This window comes from Callorhinus ursinus, unplaced genomic scaffold (genome assembly GCF_003265705.2).
Source record: "Callorhinus ursinus isolate GAN/ISIS: 27379988/994484 unplaced genomic scaffold, GSC_fseal_2.0 scaffold10, whole genome shotgun sequence".
In the NCBI taxonomy this organism is placed as follows: domain Eukaryota; kingdom Metazoa; phylum Chordata; class Mammalia; order Carnivora; family Otariidae; genus Callorhinus; species Callorhinus ursinus.
This window is the reverse complement of record NW_027397072.1, coordinates 63463607-63487613: the sequence shown is the minus strand read 5'-3', so window position 1 is coordinate 63487613 and position 24007 is coordinate 63463607. Positions and strand designations below refer to the sequence as shown.

The window sequence follows — 24007 nt, the reverse complement described above, 5'->3', positions numbered from 1 at the left end:
AGGTGAAAAGATGTGTCCATAAAGACTTATGTAAGAATGTTCATAGCAGGGCGCCTGGGTGGTTCAGGCGTTAAGTGTCTGCCTTCGGCTCAGGTCAGATCCCAGGGTCCTGGGATGGAGCCCCGCATGGGGCTCTCTGCTCAGCAGAAAGCCTGCTTCTCCCTCTCCCACTCCCCCTGCTTGTGTTCCCTCTCTCGCTGTGTCTCTCTCTGTCAAATAAATAAATAAAATCTTAAAAAAAACAAAATAGTTAAAAGAATGTTCATAGCAGTTTTATTCAAAGAGCCAAAAATTAGTATTAAGTCCAAATGTCTATTAGTAAGAGCTAGAAATACACAAACTCAAGTATATTCATGTAACGGACTACCACTCAGGAATAAAAGAACCACTAATACATGTCACAACATGGAGAATTCCAAAAATATGCTGGATGAAATGAGGCTAGCTCCAAAAGACGACATACTGTACACTTGTGTTTATATGAAGTCTGAAACAGGCAAAACTAAGGCATAGTTAAAAAATCAAACAATGGGGATTTACTAGGAGGAGATAAAAGACTGAGATAATGGTAATGCTGTGCATCTTGAAAATGGACTGCATGAGTATATTCATTTACAGAAACTTATATTACACACACTTGGAATTTATGCATTTCATGGTTTCCAAATTTTACAAAGAACTGAACTTTAGTAAAGGTAAACATGCTGAAGTATTTTGAGGAAAGATCTCGGACACCTGCAGATTACTTTGAAAGGCACCAAAACTCAGATCAACTAATGGATGGAGAGATGCACAAATGGAAAGAACAAGAACAGTAAATGTCAACTCTAGAATCTAGGTGGTGGGTACATGAGTATTCATCATAAACTTTGTCAATGTTTCTGTAGGTTTGAAAAGTTATAATAAAATACTGGGGGGAGGGAAATTATAGAACTTGTGTGTGAGTTATTTATTCTGAAAAGTTAATTAAATTAATTGAATAGGGTTACAGACCAATCTTTCATTTTTTTCAAATATTCAATAACTGACCTTAAATTCTTTAGACCTATACATTTAAAATAATATATTCAAGACCCTCTCCAAAACAAAATATGAGTATGTCTTCCTAGAAAAAAAAGCTCACTCTAGAAGGCAAATTATAATCTTTGAAAAGTCCACGACAGATATTCTTAACCAGAGAATCAGAGTTTAGGTTTAAAAAAATACATCTTTAGGGGCTCCTGGGTGGCTTAGTCATTAAGCATCTGCCTTCAGCTCGGGTCATGATCCCGGGGTCCTGGAATCGAGCCCCACATTGGGCTCCCTGCTCCGCGGGAAGCCTGCTTCTCCCTCTCCCACTCCCTTCGCTTGTGTTCCCTCTCTTGCTGTCTTGTCTCTCTGTCAAATGGATAGATAAAATCTTTAAAAAAAAAGATACATCTTTAGAGTCTCAAAGTAAAATTTAGCATTTCCTTCAACTACAGATATAGAGAACAACAGAAATAGTATCAATACCTGTAACTTTCTCTACAATAAAAATTACATTGCAGTGACCTAGGAAACTTAAACACTAATATCTAATGCCACTGTCAGCCATTCCTTTGTAATTAACCTTGGTTCAATGCAGCCTTGGCCTTGGGACTTCTAAAAGCTCCCCAAAGGATTCTAATGTGCAGAAAAAGTTAAGAATGACTAGTAGAACAATGAATAGCCATCCCTGTTATAGTCTAAAGGTTACAGGATCATATTTCTAAAAGATTTAAACAATTCACGTAGCAAGAGACAAAGATGAGCACTACATAATGACAAAGATAACAATCCAACTGTATATATTTATGTACCCAATATAGGAGCACCTAAAAACATTAAAGCAATTATTAACAGCCAAGAAAGGAAAAACTTTAATACAAGTAGAGGACTTGAACACCTCACTTACAGCAAAGGATAGATCACTTGGAGAGAAAAATCAACAAGGAAACAATGGCTCTGAAAGACACATTTGACCAGATGGACCTAACAAATATATATACACAGAATACTGCATCCAGAAACAGCAAAATACTCATTCTTTTCATCTTCCTTAAAAGTAGTTTGCTCTATCTCTCAGAGCCAGTCAATGATGTACCTAGCTTCTTCAAACTCAATTCCACCTGAGTATAAAGTATATGAGCTACCTACCTGCTGACACTTGGCAGGAGCTGAAGAGATGCTGTCCTCCCAAGACTTTGGCTAAGCACATGGCAACTCCAAGACAAATAATGTGGGCAGGAAAAAAAAAAAAAAAAGGTACAGAAAACATAACACCCAGTCCTTAAAATAAAAATTGACCTAAATAATGCCTGGGGTATAATCTCTGGGAATATTAGTACGCTGATGTCTAAATGTCTCTCTCTCAATTTTATTATCACTAGACTTCAGCATAGGATGAGGAAGGACTTGGTTGTTGAGGGAAGGCTCCAAATATATTTGCTGCAGGTAATTGCTTATTTGCCTATTCTGATGAAATCAAGAATGGTAGGAGTGCAGAGGGCAAAAATCAGTGCCTATTCTGATGAAATCAAGAATGGTTGGAGTGCAGAGTAGAGCCAATGTTGAAATGAAGTGAAAAGCAACATGTATGGGTGTTCATACAAAGTATTCTGGAGGAAAAGATTGGTGGGGGTGGGGAGGAAGTGGACAATTGAGGAAAGAACCAAACTTGAGAGGGTACTGGGGAAGAAAGGCAGACACAGGTAAGAGACACAAAGAGGCTTCCAATCATTCTGTGGCAGGGAAAGAATGCCAGCAAGGACCTCACCTCTTTCTCCAGAGCTGTTCATGGGTGGCTGCTGGCTCTGAGCAATCCGTGGGGGCTGCTGGGTGGCCTTAGCCTGCACTTTCCTGGCATTGATTTCATAACCCCCCACTATTATCTAGGCTGGGAGCACAAAAGCGGACCCTCTGCGAATTCAATACAGATAATATGACTGCATGTGGTAAAGGGTGGTGGCCAGGGGAAAGAGTACTGATACAGGGGCCAGCAGACCTGGTCCAAATCTCATCTCTAACACCCCAAGTTTAACTTCTCAGGACCTCACTTTCCCCGATCGTAACATGGGCGTGTTGGGCCAGCTGTAAGGTTGGAGGAGTAAATGCGAGGAGGTACCTAAAACGGTCTCACACAAAGCCTGGCACATGGGACATTTCCATCCTTTCCCCCCTTGCCTGGAGCCTTTTAGTAAGAAGATATCAATTCTCCCTACCTTGGCTTTAAATTATGACTAATTGCTTAACCTCCTCCCATAGGGTTTACATAAAAAAAGAGAGTCTTTTTCAAAATCTTTACAAGTGCACATAGAATATCCTCCAGAACAGATCACATGTTAGGCCACAAAACAAGTCTCAATAAGTTTAAGAAAAATGAAATCATATCAAGCATCTTTTCTAACCACTACAGTAGGAAACTAGAAATCAATTACAAGAAAAAGTCGTCTGGAAAGTACACTATACATAGAGGCTAAATAACATGCTACTAAACAATGAATCAGTCAACCAAAAAATCAGAGAGGAAAACAAAAAAACATGGAGAAAAGTGAAAATGAAAACACAAGGGTTCAAAATCTTTGGAATGCAGCAAAAGCTGTCCTAAGAGGGAAACTTACAGCAATATAGGCCTACATCAAAAACAAAAACCAAGAAAAATCTCAAACTTAACTGTACACCTAAAATGGCTAGTACCCCTAAAATGGCTAGACACACACACACAAATATGATGCCCAAAGCTAGAGGAAGGGAAATGATAAATATTAGAGCAGAAATTAATGAAATCGAGATTAAAAAATAGAAAAGATCAATAAAACCAGGAACTAATTCCTTGAAAATATAAACAAAATTGATAAAGCCTTAGCCAGACTCATCAAGAGAGGACTCATATAATTAAAATCAGAAACAAAGGAAGAGAAAAAAAATGACCCTACAAAAATAGATAAGAGATTATGAAAAATTGTATGCCAGCAAATTGGACAACCTAGAAGAAATGGATAAATTCCTAGAAACACATAATCTTCCAAAACTGAATCATGAAGAAATAGAAAATTTGAACAGACCAATTACTACTAATAAAATTGAATCAGTAATAAAAAAAACTCACAAACAAAATTCAGGGCAAGATAGATTCACAGGTAAATACTACCAAACATTTAAAGAAGAGTTAATACACATTCTTTCTAAACTATATCAAAAAACAGAAAAGGAAGGAAAACTTCCAAATTCATTCCACAAAGCCAGCATTACCCTGATACCAGAACCAGACAAAGACACTACAAAGAGAGGAATCTACAGGCCAGTATCTCTGATGAGCATAGATATAAAAATCTTCACAAAAAATTCAACAATACATTAAAAAAAAAATCATTCACCACAATCAAGTAGGATTTATTCAAGGGTGCAAAGGTGGTTAAGCACTCACAAATCAATGTGATATATCACATTAATAAGAGAAAAGATAAAAACCGTATGAGCACTGCAATAAGATGCACAAAAGCATTTGACAAAATACGACATCCTTTTATGATAAAATCTCTCAATGAAGTGGTTTTAAAGAAAACGTATCTCAAAATGATAAAGGCCAAATATGACAAACGGACAGCATCATACTCAGTGGTGAAAAATAGAGCTCTTCCCCTAAGATCAGAAACAAGATAAGGATGTCCATTCTTACCACTTTTATTCAACATAGTACTGGAAGTCTTACCTGCAGCAATCAGACAGGAAAAAGAAATAAAAGCCATCCAAATTGGTAAGGATGAAGTAAAACTGTCACTCTTTGCAGATGACATGATACTATAAATAGAACACCCTAAAGACTCCACCAAAAAACTATTAGAACTGATCAATGAATTCAGGAAAATTGCAGGATACAAAATTAATATACAGAAATCTGTTGCATTTCTATATACTGAGTAGCAGAAAGAGAAATTAAGAAAACAACACCATTTACAATTACACCCCCAAAAATTAAAATACTTAGGAATAAACTTAAGAAGGTGAAAGACCTGTTATACTTTGAACTATAAAACACTGATAAAAGAAACTGAAGATAACAAAAACAAACAGAAAGATGTACCATGCTCATGGACTGGAAGAATTATTGTTGAAATGTCCATACTGCCCAAAACAATCTACAGATTCAATGCAATTCCTATCAAAATACCAACAGCATTTTTTATAGAACTAGAAGAAATACTAAAATTTGTGAGGAAGCACAAAAGACCTCGAATAGCCAAAGAAATCTTGAGAAAAAAAAGAACAAAGCAGGAGGTATCATAATCCAGATTTCAAGATACACTACAAAGCTGCAGTAATCAAAACAGTATGGTACTCGCACAAAAACAGACACACAGATCAGTGGAAGAGAATAAAGGGTCCAGAAATAAACCCATGCTTATAAGGTCAATTAATCTACGATGAAGGAGGCAGGAGTATACAATGGGAAAAAAACAGTATTTTCAATAAATGGTGCTGGGGAAAATGGACAGCTACATGCAAACAAAGGAAACTGGACAACTTTCTTACACCATACACAAAAATAAATTCAAATTGGATTAAAGACCTAAATGAGACCTGAAACCATAAAAATCCTGGAAGAAACAATAGGTAGTAATCAGTCTTAGCAACATACTTCTAAATGTGTCACCTCAGGCAAGAGAAACAAAAACAAAGATAAACTACTGAGACTACACCAAAGAAAAAGCTTTTGCAGTGAAGGAAACCATCAACAAAATGAAAAAGAAACCTAGCGAATGGGAGAAGATACTGGTAAATGATATATTCGATAAGAAGTTAATATCCAAAATATATAAAGAACTTACACAATTGAACACTAACAAACAAACAAAAATCCAATTATAAAATGGGCAGAGGGGAGCACCTGGGTGGCTCAGTCATGTAAGCATCCAACTCTTGATTTCAGCTCAGGTCATGATCTCAGGGTTGTGAGATCAAGCCCCATGTCAGGCTCTGTGCTAGGCACAAAGCCTGCTTAAGATTCTCTCTCTCCCCTTCCCTCTGCCCTCCCCCACCACTTTCTTTAAAAAAAAAAAAAAAAAGAAAGAAAAGGCAGAGGACCTGAATAGACATTTTTCTCAAGAAGACAAACAGATGGCCAACAAACACATGAAAAGATTCTCAACATCACTAATCATCTGGAAAATGCAAATCAAAACAACAATGAGATATCAGCCTACACCTGCCAGAATGACCAAAATCAAAAAGCAAGAAATAACAAATGTTGGCAAGGATGTAGGGAAAAAAAGGAACCCTTGTGCACTGTTGGTTACAATGTAAACTGGGGTGGCCACTGTGGAAAACTGTGGCAGCTCCTCAAAAAATTAAAAATAAAAATATCATATGACTCAGTAATTCCACTCCTGGGTATTTACAAAAGGATATAAAAACACTAATTTGAAAAGGTGCACTCTGTTTCTTGCACTTTTATGTACAGAAGCCAAGATATGAAAGCAACCCTAAGTGTCCACTGACAAATGAATGAATAAAGAAGATGTGTGTACATATATACACAATGGAATACTACATAGCCATAAAAAGGATGAAACCTTGACATTTGTGACAATATGGATGGACCCAGAGGGTTTAAGCTAAGTGAAATGAATCAGACAGAGAAAGACAAGTAACTTATGATGTCAATTTATGTGGAATCTAAAAAATCTGGTGGTTGTGGGGTTGGGGGAGGTGAAATAAAGAGGATTAAGAAGCTGAAACTTCAGTTATAAAATATGTCATGGAGATGAAAAGTACAGCATACAGATTATAGTCAATAGTACTGTAATAATAGGGGCGTCTGGGTGACTCCCAGTCAATAAGTGTCTGCCTTCGGCTCAGGTCATGGTCCCGGGGTCGTGGGATCGGGCCCCACGTCGGGCTCCCTGCAGGGAGCCTGCTTCTCCCTCTCCCACTCCCCCTGCTAGTGTTCCTGCTCTCGCTGTGTCTCTCTCTGTCAAATAAATAAATAAAATCTTTAAAAAAAAAAATTGACAGCCATTATTAAAAGTCATATGGTCCTTGACCTGGAGAAGTTCACAACCCGTGAACAAAAACAGCAAATTGAAAAATATCTGCATCATATCAGACAAAGTGTCAATACTCTTAATATAAAAGGGCTATTGAAAAATCAGTCAAAAAAAAGTACACAGGATTTAAAAAGGGGGGGGGTGAAGAGATAATTCCCCAAAGAAAAAACACACATAATCAAATGAAAAATACTCAACAAGTTTAGACATTACTTCTCTAATTACAAAACTTTAGGGTAAGAGAAAGAGAAGAGAGGAGCAAAGCCTCACCTCAAGAATTAAAGGATGGTAAGAAAAATGAGGTATACTGGATGGGGGTATGCTCTCACCAGAGCAGCTTTTTCCTTCAAAGCTGAGGTATCTCAGTTCCACAGCTTGGCTTCTCTAACACTCACATTATTAGTTACCGGTTGATTTTAGAACCTCACTGAAGAGGTGAGCATTCTGTAGGTCATATGAGACCATGATGTATGCCCTTAATCCATTCCAGAATAATGCAGAGTGGTTTTGTTCTGATGTGGCTCCAATGACTTTGTTCCAGTGTTTCAATGGTCCCTAGTTAGTGTGGCTTTAACCCTTTTTATGTCCTTCTTTGTATTTTTCCATATTACCTACAATAATATGTATTATTTTTTTTAAAAGATTTTATTTATTTGACAGAGACAATGAGAGCAGGAACACAAGCAGGGGGAGTGGGAGAGGGAGAAGCAGCCCGATGCAGGGCTCAATTCCAGTACCCTGGGATCATGACCTGAGCCGAAGGCAGCCACTTAACTGACTGAGCCACCCAGGCGCCCCTATGTATTTTTCTAATCAAAAAAATCATAATTGTTCTAATCATAATCGTTTTATTTCATATGTAAAAATAAATGGTCTTTGAGCCATCCTTTCACTTCATGATGTGCACAGATTAGTGAAGAACACACTAGCCTAACTAATATTTGAACTATGTGTCAGATCTATGTCAGGATCTCTACTACAAAGATAAGAGCATCCAGTACACAAGGAGGTCACAGCTCCAATCTTGATGGTAATGAAGTATTTGATCAAGACATACACAGCCTCTTAAAGACTTAACATTGCATCAATAAATATGGGTGTGTGGTAGACAACTTCAAAGGTGACTTCCAACTCTAAAAGTCAAGAATTCTAAATAAAACTATTTGAAAATCCATAAAGCAGACAGTTCTGTCCACTTAAAAGTACCTATCTTTACTCCCATTTAGTTTCAATTCGTGTTTATAAATAGATTTTCTCATTCAAATAAGTATCTATCCATTAAATATGAACAATTTATATGATTCAACATAGTCATTTCTTCTTTAATCATACCAGCATCAAACTATTTGGACATTATATCTTCTATCTCCATGTATCCAAGGACAGAAATCAATGATGCAATAAAAAACTACCATTATTTTCTAAAATAAAGGGAAAAAAATCAGTCTTCCAAAACTTTTGAGTTTTTGGAATAGGTTAGGAACTGCAAATTTCTAGCAGGAATAGCAAGCAATTATATAGCTATAACATGGCAAAGATCCAAAAATTACACCCAGAACACTGCAGGTATTAATTTACTAATCAAAGAGAAAAATGCCAGGTTTTTTTTTTTTTTTGTGCAACATATACATAATACCATGATGGAAGGAAATGAAATAGAGGAAGGAAGACATAAGACAGGGGAAAAAAACTAAAGAAGAAAGACAAAAATAAGCAGCAAAAAAAAAAAGCAAAAGCAAAAACAAAAACAAAAAAAACCCTTAAGGCACACACACAATAGGCTTAGGATTCCAAAAGCAATAAGCTGTCTTACAGGGAAGAAATGTATCCCAGTAACCAAGATAATGATGCAGAAGCCTACCCCTAAGCCTTCCTGTGGTGAAAGGAGAAGAGAGGATGCTAAGCAACCACTTGTCCTTAAAAGATTAAAAAATAAAACTGAAAGGGACACCCACGTGGCCCAGTTGGTTAAGCATCTGCCTTCCATCAGGTCATGATCTCAGGGTCCTGGGATCGAGCCCAGCATCGGGCTCCCTACCCAGCCGGGAGCCTGCTTCTTTGTCTCCCTCTGTCACTTCCCCCTGCTCCTGCTCTCTCTCTCTAAGTAAATAAAATCTTTTAAAAATAAAATAAAATAAAAGTGGAAGGAAGAGAAATACTGAAATATCTAGAAAATATAAAACAAGGTGAGGAAAGGACATTCTACTCTACCTGCTCCAAAGATATGCAGCAAGGGCCCATGTTGAGGCATACCAACCACACTATCTTTCAGTTTGTGTATTTCCATGTGGGGCAGAACTATAACAGAAAAAAAAGGTACAGACCAAACACCAGGAATTGGAAAACTACCTCTGTAATATTACCTGCAAGGGAACACAAAGCTAACAGGGGAGATATTCTTGGGTATGGAGTCCAATCCTCCTGTGTGAAAAGCAAAGGTCAGAAGAATAACAAGAATTTATTAATCTTGAGAAAAAAAATAGGGAAAAAATAGACCTCTCAACATAATTTGAAAAAAGCATAAAGATATTAAGAGATCAATCTAATATTAGGTTCACCTAAGACACTTAATGAAATTCTCTGCACTAAAATCAGAATACCTGGACTATTCTGTATATGGGCTTCTCAATGGAAAAATCTATTATGTGGGATCCATGCACTGATTCACTGAAAATTTCTGAACAAACACAACTGAAAAAATTTCTAAGCAAGCAGTCTGATCAGTGTGATGGATTTGGTATTTAAACCTTGAGATCATGAAAGTCTGTCTGGTCAAAGGTCTACGTGCCTTACAAAAAACGAAAAAGGCTTATTCTATTTTCTGACTAGTTTTATAATGTTAAAACACAGCCTATTCTGGCAAGGCTTGCCCACTTTTATCACTGGAGGATGTACCCTGACATTTGAGCACAGAAAGGTCAAGTTGGTTATTACAGTTCATGTTTAATAAATAAAATAAACCATCAGAAAAGTAGGTTATACCATTAATCTAAAAACCTTAAATGGTGTCTTATTTCCTTATGAAGCACAGCCAATGAACAGGGAGGTAGATAAAGTTGTTCTTATTAGCTCCATGACTAGACAATGCACCTTCAGAGAAAGAAATGACTGATCTGGTTTCCACAGTGTTATTGTCCACTGATGAACTGTCTGTATGCTTAAGTCTAAACTCTATTCAAAACATGCTAGTACCAAAGAAAGGGAAACCCTCTTACGCTGTTGGTGGAAATGCAAGCTGGTACACAGCCACTCTGGAAAACAGTACGGAGGTTCCTCAAAAAAATGAAAACAGAGCTACCCTACGACCTAGAAATTGCATTACTAGGTATTCACCCCAAAGAAACAAATGTACTGATCCGAAAGGGCATTTGCACCCCAATGTTTATAGCAGCAATGTCTACAATAGCCAAACTATGGGAAGAACCCAGATGTCCATCAACAGATGAATGGATGAAGAAGAGGTGGTATTTATATACAATGGAATACTACTCTGCCATCAAAAAGAATAAAATCTTGCCATTTGCAATGATGTGGATTAAACTAGAGGGTATTATGCTAAATGAAATAAGTCAATCAGAGAAAGACAATTATCATATGATTTCACCCATGTAGAATTTTTTTTAAAGATTTTATTTATTTATTTGACAGAGAAACAGCGAGAAAGTGAACACAAGCAGGGGGAGTGGGAGAAGCAGGCTCCCCGCTGATCAGGGAGCCCGATGCGGGGCTCGATCCCAGGACGCTGGGATCACGACCTGAGCCAAAAGCAGACGCTTAACCGACTGAGCCACCCAGGCGCCCCATCACTCAGGTAGAATTTAAGAAACGAACAGAGAAGCACAGGGGAAGGGAAGGAAAAATTAAGACAAAATCAGAAAGGGAAACAAACCATAAGAGACTCTTAATCATAGGAAACAAACAGAATTGCTGGAGGGAAGGGGGTGGGGGAATGGGATAACTGGGTAATGTAATGAGCACTGGGTATTATATGAAACTGACAGATCATGAACTCTACCTCTGAAACTAGTAATATACTTTGTTAATTGAATTTAAATTAAAAAATAGTAAAAAAAAAAAAAAACACAATGCTAATTCCATAGGGAATGCTAGATCTTTAAATGCATTTAATTGAAGTCTATACTCTATACAGTAGAAAATGTTAATAAAATCTTTGTTCTATAAAAAAATGTAATGGCCTATCACAAAGCCTCAAATTCTGCCATTAATATTTTGATCTTGTTATTTTTCTAGGATTTCTTATGAACCTACATGGGAAATGTTGAGATTTTTATTAAAAAAAGAAAGCAGGGGCACCTGGGTGGCTCAGTCATTAATCAGCCTTCAGCTCAGATCATGATCCCAGGCTCCTGGGATCAAGCCCCATGTTGTGATCCCTGCTCAGCGGGGAGTCTGCTTCTCCCTCTCCCTCTTCTGCTCCCCCATCCCTCTCTCACCGCCACTCATGTTCTCCCTCAAATAAATAAAATCTTAAAAAAAAACCCTTAAAGGACCCAGTTCCGTTCCTTGCTGCTGTGGACTCTAGGCCGCCGGGGTCGGTGAAGGATCTCAAGATGGCTGCGTGAAAACTGGCTCTAAAAACCATCGACTGGGTAGCTTTTGGGGAGATCATACCCCGAAACCAGAAGGCCATTGCTAACTCCCTGAAATCCTGGAATGAGACACTTACCTCCAGATTGGCTACTCTCCCTGAGAAACCACCTGCTATTGACTGGGCTTACTACAAGGCCAATGTGGCAAAGGCTGGCTTGGTAGATGACTTTGAGAAGTTTAATGCCCTGAAGGTTTCTGTGCCAGAGGATAAATATACTGTTCAGGTGGATGCTGAAGAAAAACAAGATGTGAAAAGTTGTGCCAAGTTTTTGTCTCTCTCAAAGGCCAGGATTGAGGAATATGAAAAAGAGCTGGAGAAGATAAGGAACATAATTCCATTTGATCAGATGACCACTGAGGACCTGAATGAAGTCTTCCCAGAAACCAGATTAGACAAGAAGAAGTATCCCTATTGGCCTCACAAGCCAATTGAGAATTTATAAAACTAGAGTTGGGGAGAAAGCTCTGGCCCTCGTGTTGTAAATGCTGGACATTAAAAATAATGATACGGTAAAAAAAAAAAAAAAAAAAAACCTTAAAAAAACAAACATGCTAGTACCTATTACTGAAATTCTGAGAAACAATTTTTTTTTTTACAGTCTACAAAGAAACTACATATAAGCACAAGCGAAGAAGTTAGTGCCTATGGCCCACTGCTATACAGAAGTAACAAAATTTTTCTAATGGTGGTGACAATATAAGGAAGCTGATAGCAACTGTGAAGATGACAATTTTCTAGAGGCAAGGAAATCACCTGAGAGAAGACTAGTGTAGTCTTTGACTTATAAATTGATTTTAAAGAAGTCCTGTCAAGTTACATTGCTTAGAAAGTCCTATATAGTTGTGTACGTTTTGTTCAATCTTTAAAAAAAAAAAAAATAGGTGAAAAGCAAATGATTTTTTTTTTTTTTTTTAAGGAGGTAAATTTCTGGGCCATAGGTATGACTGGTGTATCTGGACCCTTGTCCCACATCATCTTTATCTAACAGTAAGTGATACACACAATGATAATTTGAGCTTGGGGTCTCTCCCAGAAAGCACTCTAAGTCAGCACTTATGTGCAGATAGTCGCTAAGATTACTGACAATAACCTGAGAGGTAGTGGGTACTGGGAAGAGTGAAATAAGAGGACAAAAAGCCAAAATAAGGGTGTGCTGTTAAGCGGGTCACTGTGGTCAATGGTGGCTCTGTGAGAAGTTGTAGAGAAAGCTCAGAACTGCGGCCTAAAAAGAGAGAATCTCAAAACATTTATTCACTGCTTCTGTTCCCGACTCGTCAAGCTGTCCTAAAAAGATGATTAATTCTCACATTTCCAGATCTGCATATATACCAGGGGCATACAGACACGCCTGGTCCTAGCATTAGAAAAACTCTGGGACAAAGAAAAAAATAAGCAGTGGTTGAGCTGAGGTGAGGTGTTTCACTAAGAAGCACCACTCTGAGGCTGACTGAAGCAGTACGGCTAGGTAAAAAGTAAATGCAAAGGAAGTGAAGTAGGGAGTCAGAATTACCTGATTCCTAGCCATTTGCCAACAAGGGAAACACATGTTCAATTCTCTAAAAGGTAAATATATTTTGAAAAATTTTTCCTCATGAAATCAATTTAAATAAAGCTTTAATGGTAACAAAAGGATTCTCTGAAGTAGCCAAAATATTATGTCTATAGAAAGGTCTGCCCATTTTAGGTTGTTGTCTTCTTATTGAGCCTTGAATGCCCATTATGTAAACTAAATACAAGTCCATTATCAGATATGTAATTTGCAAATATTTTCTCTTAGTCTGTGGCTTGTCTTCATTCTCAACAGTATTTTTCAAGAACAGAAATTTTTTATTTTGATTAAGTCCAACTTACCAATTTGTTCTTATACGGATCTTGCTTGGGGTGTTATATTAAGAAAACCCGAAGTCCCAAAGCTTTTTTTCTTCCAGAAGTTTGTCTTAGGTTTTACATTAAGTTCATAATCCAATTGGAGTTAATTTCTGTATATGGATTGAAGTTCATCTTCTTTGGTATACAGCAAACTGTTTCAGCCCAATTTAATGAAAAGACTGTCTTTCCTCCACTGAATTATCTTTGCACCTTTGTATATACATACAACTACTTTCAGCAGTTTGTATGGGTATACATACAATCCCCAACTTACAGTGGCCTGATTTAATGATAAAGCGACTTTACAATGGTGTGAAAAATGATAGGCGTTCAGTCGAATCCATACTTCAAATTTTGAATTTTGATCTTTCCAGGCTAGTAATATGCAGTATGATATTCTTGTGATGCTGGGCAGAGAGCCATGCTACCACAAGGCTAAACAATCAATACACTTACAAACCATTCTGTGCCCATACAACCATTCTGCTTCTTGTTTTCAGTATAGTATTCAATAAATTACATGAGATATTCAAGACATTATTATAAAATAGGCTTTGTGTTAGATGACTTTGCCCAACTGCTGGCTAATATAAGTGTTCTGAGCATGTTTAAAGTAGGCTAGGCTAAGCTGTGATGTCCGGTAGGTTACATGTATTAATTGCATTTTCAACTTACAGTATTTTTAACTTATGATGGGTTTATCAGGATGTAACCCCATCTTAAATCAAGGAGTATTTCTATAATGCCACATTGTCTTGATAAGGGTAGATTTATATCTTGAAATCAAGTCATATTAAGTCCTCTAACTTTCTTTTTTTTTCCAGTTTCCTATTCTAGGTCATTTGCATTTTCCTTATGTATTTTAGAATTATATCATCAGTTTCTAAAATCAATCTGTTGGGATTTTGACTGGGATTGCATTGAATCTGTAGATCTATTTGAAGAGAACTGCCATTTTAACAATATTGAAAAGTCTAATGCATTAATGTGGCCTCTCTCTCCATTTATTTAAGTCTTTAGGCAAAAAATTTGCAGATATTTCACCAAAAAAGATATATGGATGACAAATAAGCACATAAAAATATGCTTAAAATCACTGGTCATTAAGGGAATGCAATTAAAACCACAATGAGTTACCACTACACACTATGAGGATGGCTAAAATGAGAAAGATGGGGTGGTTCAGTCAGTGAAGTGTCCAACTCTTGACCTCTGCTCTTGATCTCAGAGTCATGAGTTTGGGTCCCATGGTGGGCTCCATGCTGGGCGTGGAGCCTACTTAAAAAAAAAAAAAAAAAGAGAGAGAGAGAGAGACTGGCCATACCAAATGTGAGCAAGAATGAAGGCTGTAGAGAAACAGGACCACTCAGACACTATTGTTTGGAATGTAAAATGTTAACAACCACTTTTATAAGCAACTTTTTTTTTTAATGTGAGCAGTTTCTTAAAAAATTAAACATACACCTCCTATATGATTCAGCATTCCACTCCTAGGTATTTGCTGAAGAGAAATGAGAGCGTATGTTCATATAATGACATTACATAATGTTCACAGCAGCTCTATTTGTAACAGCCAAATCTTGAAAACAATTCATATGTCCATGTAGTAAATCCATACAATGGAGTACTACTCATCATAAAAAGAATGAACTATTATTATATGCCACAAGAGAAGAATCCCTATGCTGGGGAAAGAAATCTGACAGAGAAGAATACATAGAATTATACAAAACTCTAGAAAGTAGATCAGTAGTTGCCTGGGGACCAGTGGGAGGACCAAGTGGGACAGAGAAATTACAAAGGGGAGTGGGGAAACTTGGGTCTAATGGAAATGTTTATTATCTTGATTGTGAGGTTGATTTCACAGGTATAAACATTGGTCAAAACTCAAATTGTACACTTTACATATGTTCAGTTTATTACATATCAATTATACCTTAATAAAGCTGTTAAAAAAAACTAATTTCTGGGTAAAAAGGGGATCTACATAGCAATATCTTTTTTGCAGTAGATTAATAATTAGGAGCTAAAAAATTACAAAGTAGCAATATTTCTAACACTGAGGACAAAGGCAGAAAAGCTACTGTTCATAAACCCACCACTTAGAGAATGAAATTTTATCACTTTTTTATATATAAATATATAAAATGTGTATATACTGAAGAAGGAAGGAAAAAAGATATATATGAGAACTCAGATGTTAGCTATTCTCCCATAACTGTTATTAAATTATGTTAAACTAGGAAAGCACTTAAGCAGAAAAGTGTGAACACTGCCAATCTCAAAATGTAACGCTTATTATCTTTAAAAGCATTTTGTTACTTTTATAATACCTGAAGTGATATAATAATGTCAGTCACTTAACCAGATCTTAGAGTATAATATCTTCATCTTAAGTACTATTATTTCCAGTATTTTAATAATTTTCTCACAGTCCTGGAATGTGATCTTTTGTGCTCCGATGACACTTAAATTAATAGCATAATTTTCTGGTACTTGCAACAGTTGCTTTCTCTTCTGATTTTTTTTTAATACTTTCCTATAATATGTGCAGATAAATCCTCTAATAATCATTTTTGTCTTTATCTCTGGGGGATTCAAAAAGCTTCAGTAGAATAAGGAAATAAAGAGATTAAACTTTTTAAGAAATTTAATTTTAATAATAATTGCAATATTTCTAATCAGATATCTTTAAAGAGATAGCAAATCTCTTAAATTTTTAGTTCATTTGATCTTATTTGCAAGCTTCATTGATGTTCTCCATACCTTCTGTAGGTAGCTCTATAACTACATCTATTTAATCAAATGCTATTCTCTGTCAAGTAATCCACAGAGAATATATCAACTCTTCCTATACTTGTTTATTTTGACTACAACTGACCAGTGGTGAGGATGATTTAAAAGATTTGTTACTATTTTTAGGTCATGTGAACAAGGTATCTACCCACAAAGTCAAATGAAACATATCATATGTTCCTATGTAGCCATTACAGAATGACTATAGCAACTACCTTTAAAAAAAAAAAAAAATTAAAGAAAGAAACATCTGTCAAGTGCATGTTGAAATGTAGTAGGCACTCTCATATGTGGTCCTTAGCTATCCTGTATTATAGACCATTAAGAAAAAAAAAATCAACACCAAGCCAATTAGGAGAGGATTCTGAGTAGATGGCTAAGCAGAAAGCACCAGGAATCTGTCTTCCCACCTAGACATTTACACTGATAGAACCTGTCTGATATATATTGGAACTCTGGAGTCTACTGAAGGCTTGCAAATTCTATCAATTTCAGCTCTTAGCTTGACAGAGGCTACCCATCACCCAGCCCCATGACAGGCAGCCCTGCAGGTACTCCAGGAGCAACTTACACACAGCTTACAGGAGGTATGGTAGGTAAAGGGATCTGTCTTCCAAGCGACAGGGATCTGTGTTAGGACCCGACTTCGGCTTCTAATGCGGCTTCTAATCTCAGAGGGTAGATAGACAAAGAGGCAGTAGGACACTGCTAATGCACCTCCTCCCATTGTTGCAAGCCCCTCCTCCTCCTGAAGTGACTTACAGAATATTTAAAGAGCCAGTGCCCTCCCCCCTCCACTTCATTTTTCTTTTTTTCCCTTTTTGGGAATCAGACATTAGAGACACAAACATTTCAAAGTAACTGCATAGACAAGGGAAATGTGGAAGTCACTGGGAAAGCCCAGGGAAAGATGCAGGCTCAAAAATGACCAGGAAACACACTAATCTTATACCACAGGCTGATCCTTAGAACAGAGACAGCCTGTAACAATCAAAAAAATAAAAATAAAAAATGGGAGATTTTAATCTTTCTTCTCTAGGGAGAAAGGGAAATACAATTTCTAGAGTTACCTCACTATTAAAGTATCCAGTTTTCAACAACAAAATTACAAGGCATAAAAGAACAGTAAAGTGTGGCCCTGATTCAAAGGAAAAAACATTAACAGCAACTTGCCCTAAAAAAGATCTGAGAGTAGATTATACAAAGAATTTGAAAGAGACAGTCTTAAGTAGGCTTTAAAAATTAGATGTGGAGAAAGTCAAGAAAATGATGAACAAAATGGAAACATCAATAAATAGAAAGAAAACCTAAAAAGAAACCAAAAAGAAATTGTGGAGCTGAAAGTACAACGACTGAAATGAAAAATTCACAAAAGGACCCTAAAGGCAGATTTGAGCATACAAAAGAATCTGAGACCTTAAAGATGAGATGTCAACTATCAAATCTGAGCAACAGAAAGAAAAAAGAATGAAGAGAAGTGAGCAGAACCTAAGGGAACTGTGGGACAAGCCGACCAATGTATGCACTGTGGGGACCCAAAAGAAGAGAGGAAAGTGGCATAGAGAGAATATCTGACTAATGTCTTAAAACTCCAAATTTTGATGAAAGACATGAATATAAACGAGATCAACAAAGTCCAAGCAAGATGAAATCAAAGAGACCCACACCAAGACACATTATATTCATGCTTTCAAAGCCAAAGTCAGAGTCTTGGAAAAAGCAAGAAGTGACTCATCATATATTAGGGACCCTCAAAAACAATCAGATTTCTCATCAGAAATTTTGAAAGGCAGAAAAGGCAGTAGGCTGATATATTCAAAGTGCTTAAACAAAAACAAAACTGTCAACCAAGAATTCTCTATCTAGTAAAACTGTCCTTCATCAGTGAGGAAGAAATTAAGACATTCCCAGATAAACAAAAGCTGAAGGAGTTCTTTATTAGAATCACACTGCAAAAAGTGCTAACGGGAGTCTCACAGGTTGAAATGAAAGGACACTAGACAGTAACATGAGTCCTTTGAAGAAATAAAAATCTCAGTAAAGGTAATCACATGGGCAATTATAAAAACTAGTATTATTGTAACAATGGCTTAAGTCCACTCTGTTTTCTATAGGATTTAAGAGATTAATACATTTTTATAACAATTATTAGACTAAAAGCTAGACTTATTTGTAACTTTGGTCTGTAACTCCGCATTTTGTTTTTGACATAATTTATGAGACAAATGCATTTAAAAAATTATCAGTTTAGTTTGGGGCACACATGTACAAAAATGTAACCTTGTGACATCAACAACCAAAAAGCACTGATACAAAGCTGCCAAGGACCAAAGGTCAGGTTATTGAAGTTAAACTGGTACAAATCCAAATTAGAGAGTTTCAACTTCAAGATATTAAATGTAATCCCCATGGTAGCCACAGAGAAAATAACTACAGAATATACACAAAAAGAAATGAGAAATTTAAATGTTTAACTACAAAAAAAAATCAACTAATTCTAAATAAGTAATGCAAAAAAATGAGACAAAATAACTACATAACATGAAAAAACAGCAGCAAAATGACAGAAATATGTCCCTCCTTATCATTACTTTAAATGTAAATGGATTAAACTCTCCAATCAAAAGACAGATTTTACTAAGAACCAAATGTGACCTTGTATATATTTTGGCAGCTAAAACTCTTCAGGGCTACTGATGGGTGACCCCCCATTTGGGGGGGTCTTATCTTTGCTGCATGCAGAGAAAGATTTCTCCTTTCATGTCTTCTTTTGGGGGGGGGGGGGGGGGGTTATTGCAAAAATACTCATTTTGACATTACAGGGACTCTTGTTAGAGCTCCTCTCCAACAGACAGTAACATCTGAGCAATAGCCACATGTGGTGATTGTATCCACTTCATTGACAATGGCATTGAACGTAGCTAGCTTACTTCTATCACTATGGTTTTTTGAGCCTGCTCTTATGTTTTAAGAGGTGCAAGGAGTATATTTTTGCACTAAAATCTAAAGATACTTTAAAAAACACTTCACAAAAACAGTCCTTTGTCATTATTTACCCATGTGTTTGTACATTTTTGTATGCTATTTTATGAATGATTTCTTTCAATGAAACATATGCAACCAAAAATAAAAAACAAAAAACACAGATTGGCTAATGGATAAAAACACATGACCCAACTATATGCTGTCTATGAGTCTCATTTTAGAGACAAAGAGGTTGAAAGTGAAAGGATGAAAAAAGATTATTCCATGCCAAAAGACAGCAGGGATGGCAATACTAATTATCAGCCAAGATAGACTTTAAATTAAAATAGGTTACAAGAGACAAAGAAGGACATTACAGGCCCATCTTCGATATACTGTGGATTTGGTTCCTGATCACAGCAATAAAGCCAATGTCACAATTAAGCAAATTTGCATTAAAACAAATCAAATGAATTTTTTGGTTTCCCAGAGATTATAAAAGTTATGTTTACAGGGTATTATAGCCTATTAAGTATGTAATAACATATGTCTAAAAAAATGTAAACACTTTCATTAAAAAATACATTATTGCTAAAAGGTGCTAACTATCCTCTGAGTTTTCAGAGTTATAATTTTTCTGCTGGAAGAGGGTCTTGCCTCAATGTTGATGGCAGTGGACTGATCCGGGTAGTGACTGCTGAAGTTTGATGTGGCTATGACAATTATTTAAAATAAGACAAAAATGAAGTCTGAGGCATTAAGGGACTCTTCCCTTCACAAACAATTTCTCTGTAGAATGCAATGCTGTTTGATAGCATTTTACCCACAGCAGAACCTTCAACATGGGAGTCAATCCTCTCAAACCCTACCATTGTTTTATCAACTAAGTTTATGTAATATCCTAATCCCCTGCTGTCATTTCAATAATCTTCACATCTTCACCTGGTATAGACTCCATCTCAAAAAACCACTTTCTTTGCTCACTCCTAAGAAAAACTCCAATCCACTAAAATTTGATTATGAGATTGAAGCAACTCAGTCCCAACTTCAGGCTCCACTTCCAAGTCTAGTTCTCTTACTATTTCCATCACATCTACAGTTCCCTCCTCCATTGAAGTCTTGAAACTCCTTAAATTCTTCCAAGAGGGTTGGAATCCACTTCTTCCAGACTCCCGTTCATGTTGATATTTTGACCTGTCCCATGAATCACAAATGTTCTTATGGCATCTAGAATGACTATTCCTTTCCAGAAAGTTTTCAATTTACTTTGCCTAGATCTCAGAAGAATGACTACCTATGGCAGCTATAGCCTTAAAAAGTCTTTCTTAAATAATAAGACTTGAAAGTCGAAATGACCCCTTAATCCACAGGCTGCAGAATGGATGTTGTGTTAACAGGCATGAAAACATGAATATCATTGTACCTCTCCACCAGAGCTGTTGGGTTACCAGGTACATTGCCTATGAATAGTAATATTTTAAAAGAAATTCATTTTTCTTTATCTCTCTCTTTCTTTCTTTCTTTTTTCTTACCATGTTGTAAACAGATATGCTGTCACCCATGCTTTGTTGTTCCATTTATAGAGCATGGGTAGAGTAGATTTAGCATCATTTTAAGAGCTCTAGGATTTTCAGAATGGCAAATGAGCACTGGCTTCAACATAAAGTCACCACTTGCATTAGCCCCTAACAAGAGTTAAACTTATCATTTGAAGCTTTGAGGCCAGACACTGACTTCTCTCTCACTATGCAAGTCATAGATGGCATCTTCTCCCAATAGAAGGCTGTTTTGTCTACATTGAAAATCTATTATTTAGTGTAGCCACCTTCATTCACTATCAGCTAGATCTGGATAACTTGCTGCTTCACCTTGCCCTTTTATGCTAGGCAGAGGACTTCTTTCCTTAACCTCATGAACCAACCTCTGTAGCCTCAAACTTTCTCACCTCTTCTTTGCTCTCATCAAATTGAAGAACTAAGGCTTTGCTCTGGATTAGGTTTTGGCTTAAGAGAATACTGTGGCTGGTTTGATTTTCTACCCAGACCACTTAAACTTTCTCTGTATCAGCAATAAGACAGTTTTGCTTTGTTTGTTCACTGCAGTAGCACTTTGAATTTCCTTCCAGAACTTTTCCTTTGCATTCACAAGCTGGCTAAGTGTTGGCTCAAGAGGCCTAGCTTTTGGCCTATCCTGGTTTTTGCCATGCCTTCCTCACTAAATTTAATCATTTATAGCTTCTGATTTAAAGTGAGAGACATGTGACTCTTCCTCTCACTTAGAGGCCATTTAGGCTCATTAAGCGGCTTAATTTCAAAATTTTTGTGTCTTGGGGAATAGGACAGTCAAAGGGGAGGGAGAGATGGGGGGAATGTGCAGTACGTGCAGCAGTCAGAACACATACATTAAGTTCGCCATCTTACATGGGTGCAATTCCTAGTGACTCAAAACAATTACAATAGTCACAAAGATCACATCACAGATCATCATAACAAATAATGAAAAAGCTTGAAATACTACAAGAATTACCACAATGGACAGAGACACAAAGTGAGCAAATGGTATTGGAAAATGGCACCAACAGACTTCAAGACAAGATTGCCACAAAACTTCAAGTTCTTAAAAAACTCATTATCTGTGAAGCACAATAAAGCAAAGTACAATAACACAAAGTATGCCCGTACACTAGACCCTGCCTAACTCTAGCAAAAGCTCCAGTCGTATCTCTAACTCTGACCACAGGGTACCAAATGCTATGTAATTCATGCATTATCTCCTATAATTTCATGTCTTTGTTCTTTGGCTAATGTAGTTCTCCCCTGAAGTATTATCTCTCCTCCCAAACCTAACTTCTCATTCCTCAAGACAACTGAGCTCAAGTAACATCTTATCCAGAAAACTTGCTTGACCAGATCAGGTTAGACTACGTGCTTCTACTCCACCTTATCAGAATGGTTCATCGTTAACAACACATTTTATTGAAATTATCTTTTTAAATTCCTCTTTCCTCATCAGACTGGAAGTTAATCCTGAAAGCCTATCCTAGGTATTAGAATCCAATTCACTTTAACATCCTCAGAATCCAGCTCATTTATTATCCAACCACATATAGTGGATAATAAATGTATGTTACATTTAAATTGTTTCCTACTGAAAAATGTTGCTCCTTGCTTTTCTGTTTATGTACTTTTTCAAGGTAACAATTAAGGAAGACTTGACCATGACAGCTATACAATTTCATCTAATAAAGCATTAAAAATAGGACAGAACTTCCCTAGTAGACTTTTGTAAGTTAGTTCTTCTTTATCTTACCTAAGTTCTATAAAGGTCCAAAGAAACCTGAACGTTCCACACTAATCCCCTCCATATTACCCAAGTGGGTGGGGAAATATGAGGATTTATTTGTCACTTGCCTATAGTTGGAAATGTGGAACCCTATTCATATTTAGCATATGTAGAAATTTCAGTATTTTTCTTTAGCAGCCCAGTGATGAAAGCAATGAAAAAATTTTAACATTCCTTGTTCACAACTAGTTTATACATCAGAATTCAAACAAAGTAGTAACTATACATTTAATATTCTATAAAAAGAGGGTAAAAGCTATTAGGTAAGGAAGGTGGATTAAATGCACACATCTAATTTCAGTCCCTCCCCAAAACTCATTAAAACTATATTGTTGCTCTTTTTCCTTTAAGGCACAATCTCACAAAACACAGGGAGAACTGGAGAGGCAACAAGAACAAAATTTTGGAAGCAGAAAAACAAAGGGATTGCTCATATAAGCAGAGGTGCAAATTCCTAAAAAAGTTAAGAAATGCAATCCGGCAATAAACAATAGACACTGGAGATCACGTGTGTGAGCAATAGATAAATATAAAATACACCATAACCTGAGTGTATTTCAAGAACAAAGGACTAGCTTAACATTAGGAAATCAAACAATCAATTCACCACATTAACAGACTAAAGGAGGAAACAATTTGACTTTCTTAATATATAGAAAGAATGTATTTGACAAAATTCACCTTTTGTTCATAACAAAACTCTTAGCAAACTAGAAATAGAAATAAATTCCATTAATAATTGTTAAAGGACTTTAGTACAAGAAATATATAGACAAAAATCTACTTAATAAAAACTTTGAAGTTTTTTTTTTTTTTTTTGAGATCTGGAACAAGACAAGAATGTTAGTGTTTACTATTTATATTTCACATTGTATTAGAAAGCCTACCCAGAGCAATAAGGTTGGGGGGAGGTATAAAGATGGGAATGGAGGAAATGAAACTGTCATTACAAAAGATAGGATTATGTTCACAGAAAAAATCCAAACGAATTTACTGATAAATCATTAGCTAAGAGTTTAACAGGGCTACTAGACAGAAAATCATTTAAAAAAAATAGATTTGTAGGGGCGCCTGGGTGGCTCAGTTGTTAAGCGCCTGCCTTTGGCTCAGGTCATGATCCTGGGGTCCTGGAATAGAGCCCCACATTGGGGTCCCTGCCTGCTCTGCAGGAAGCCTGATTCTCCCTCTCCCACTCCCCTGCTTGTGTTCCCTCTCTCCCTGTGTCTCTCTCTGTCAAATAAATAAAACCAAAAAAAAAAAAAAAAAAACAGATTTATATACATCAGCCAAACAAAACTGAAGGGGGAAAAAATGACCAGTATACACCACTAAGAATGGCCAAAATTAAAAAGTCTGAAAAGAACAAGTGATTAACTAG

General features: G+C 36.6%; 1 protein-coding gene and 1 pseudogene across 4 annotated transcripts in view; one reads left to right on the top strand and one right to left on the bottom strand.

Annotated features, from left to right (window-relative positions):
* The window catches only part of FANCL (FA complementation group L), an 88968-nt gene that overhangs the window by 15242 nt on the left and 49719 nt on the right, over positions 1 to 24007 (bottom strand). The gene's annotated exons all lie outside the window — the stretch shown is intronic.
* LOC112821561 (ATP synthase peripheral stalk subunit d, mitochondrial pseudogene) lies at positions 11570 to 12163 on the top strand (annotated as a pseudogene).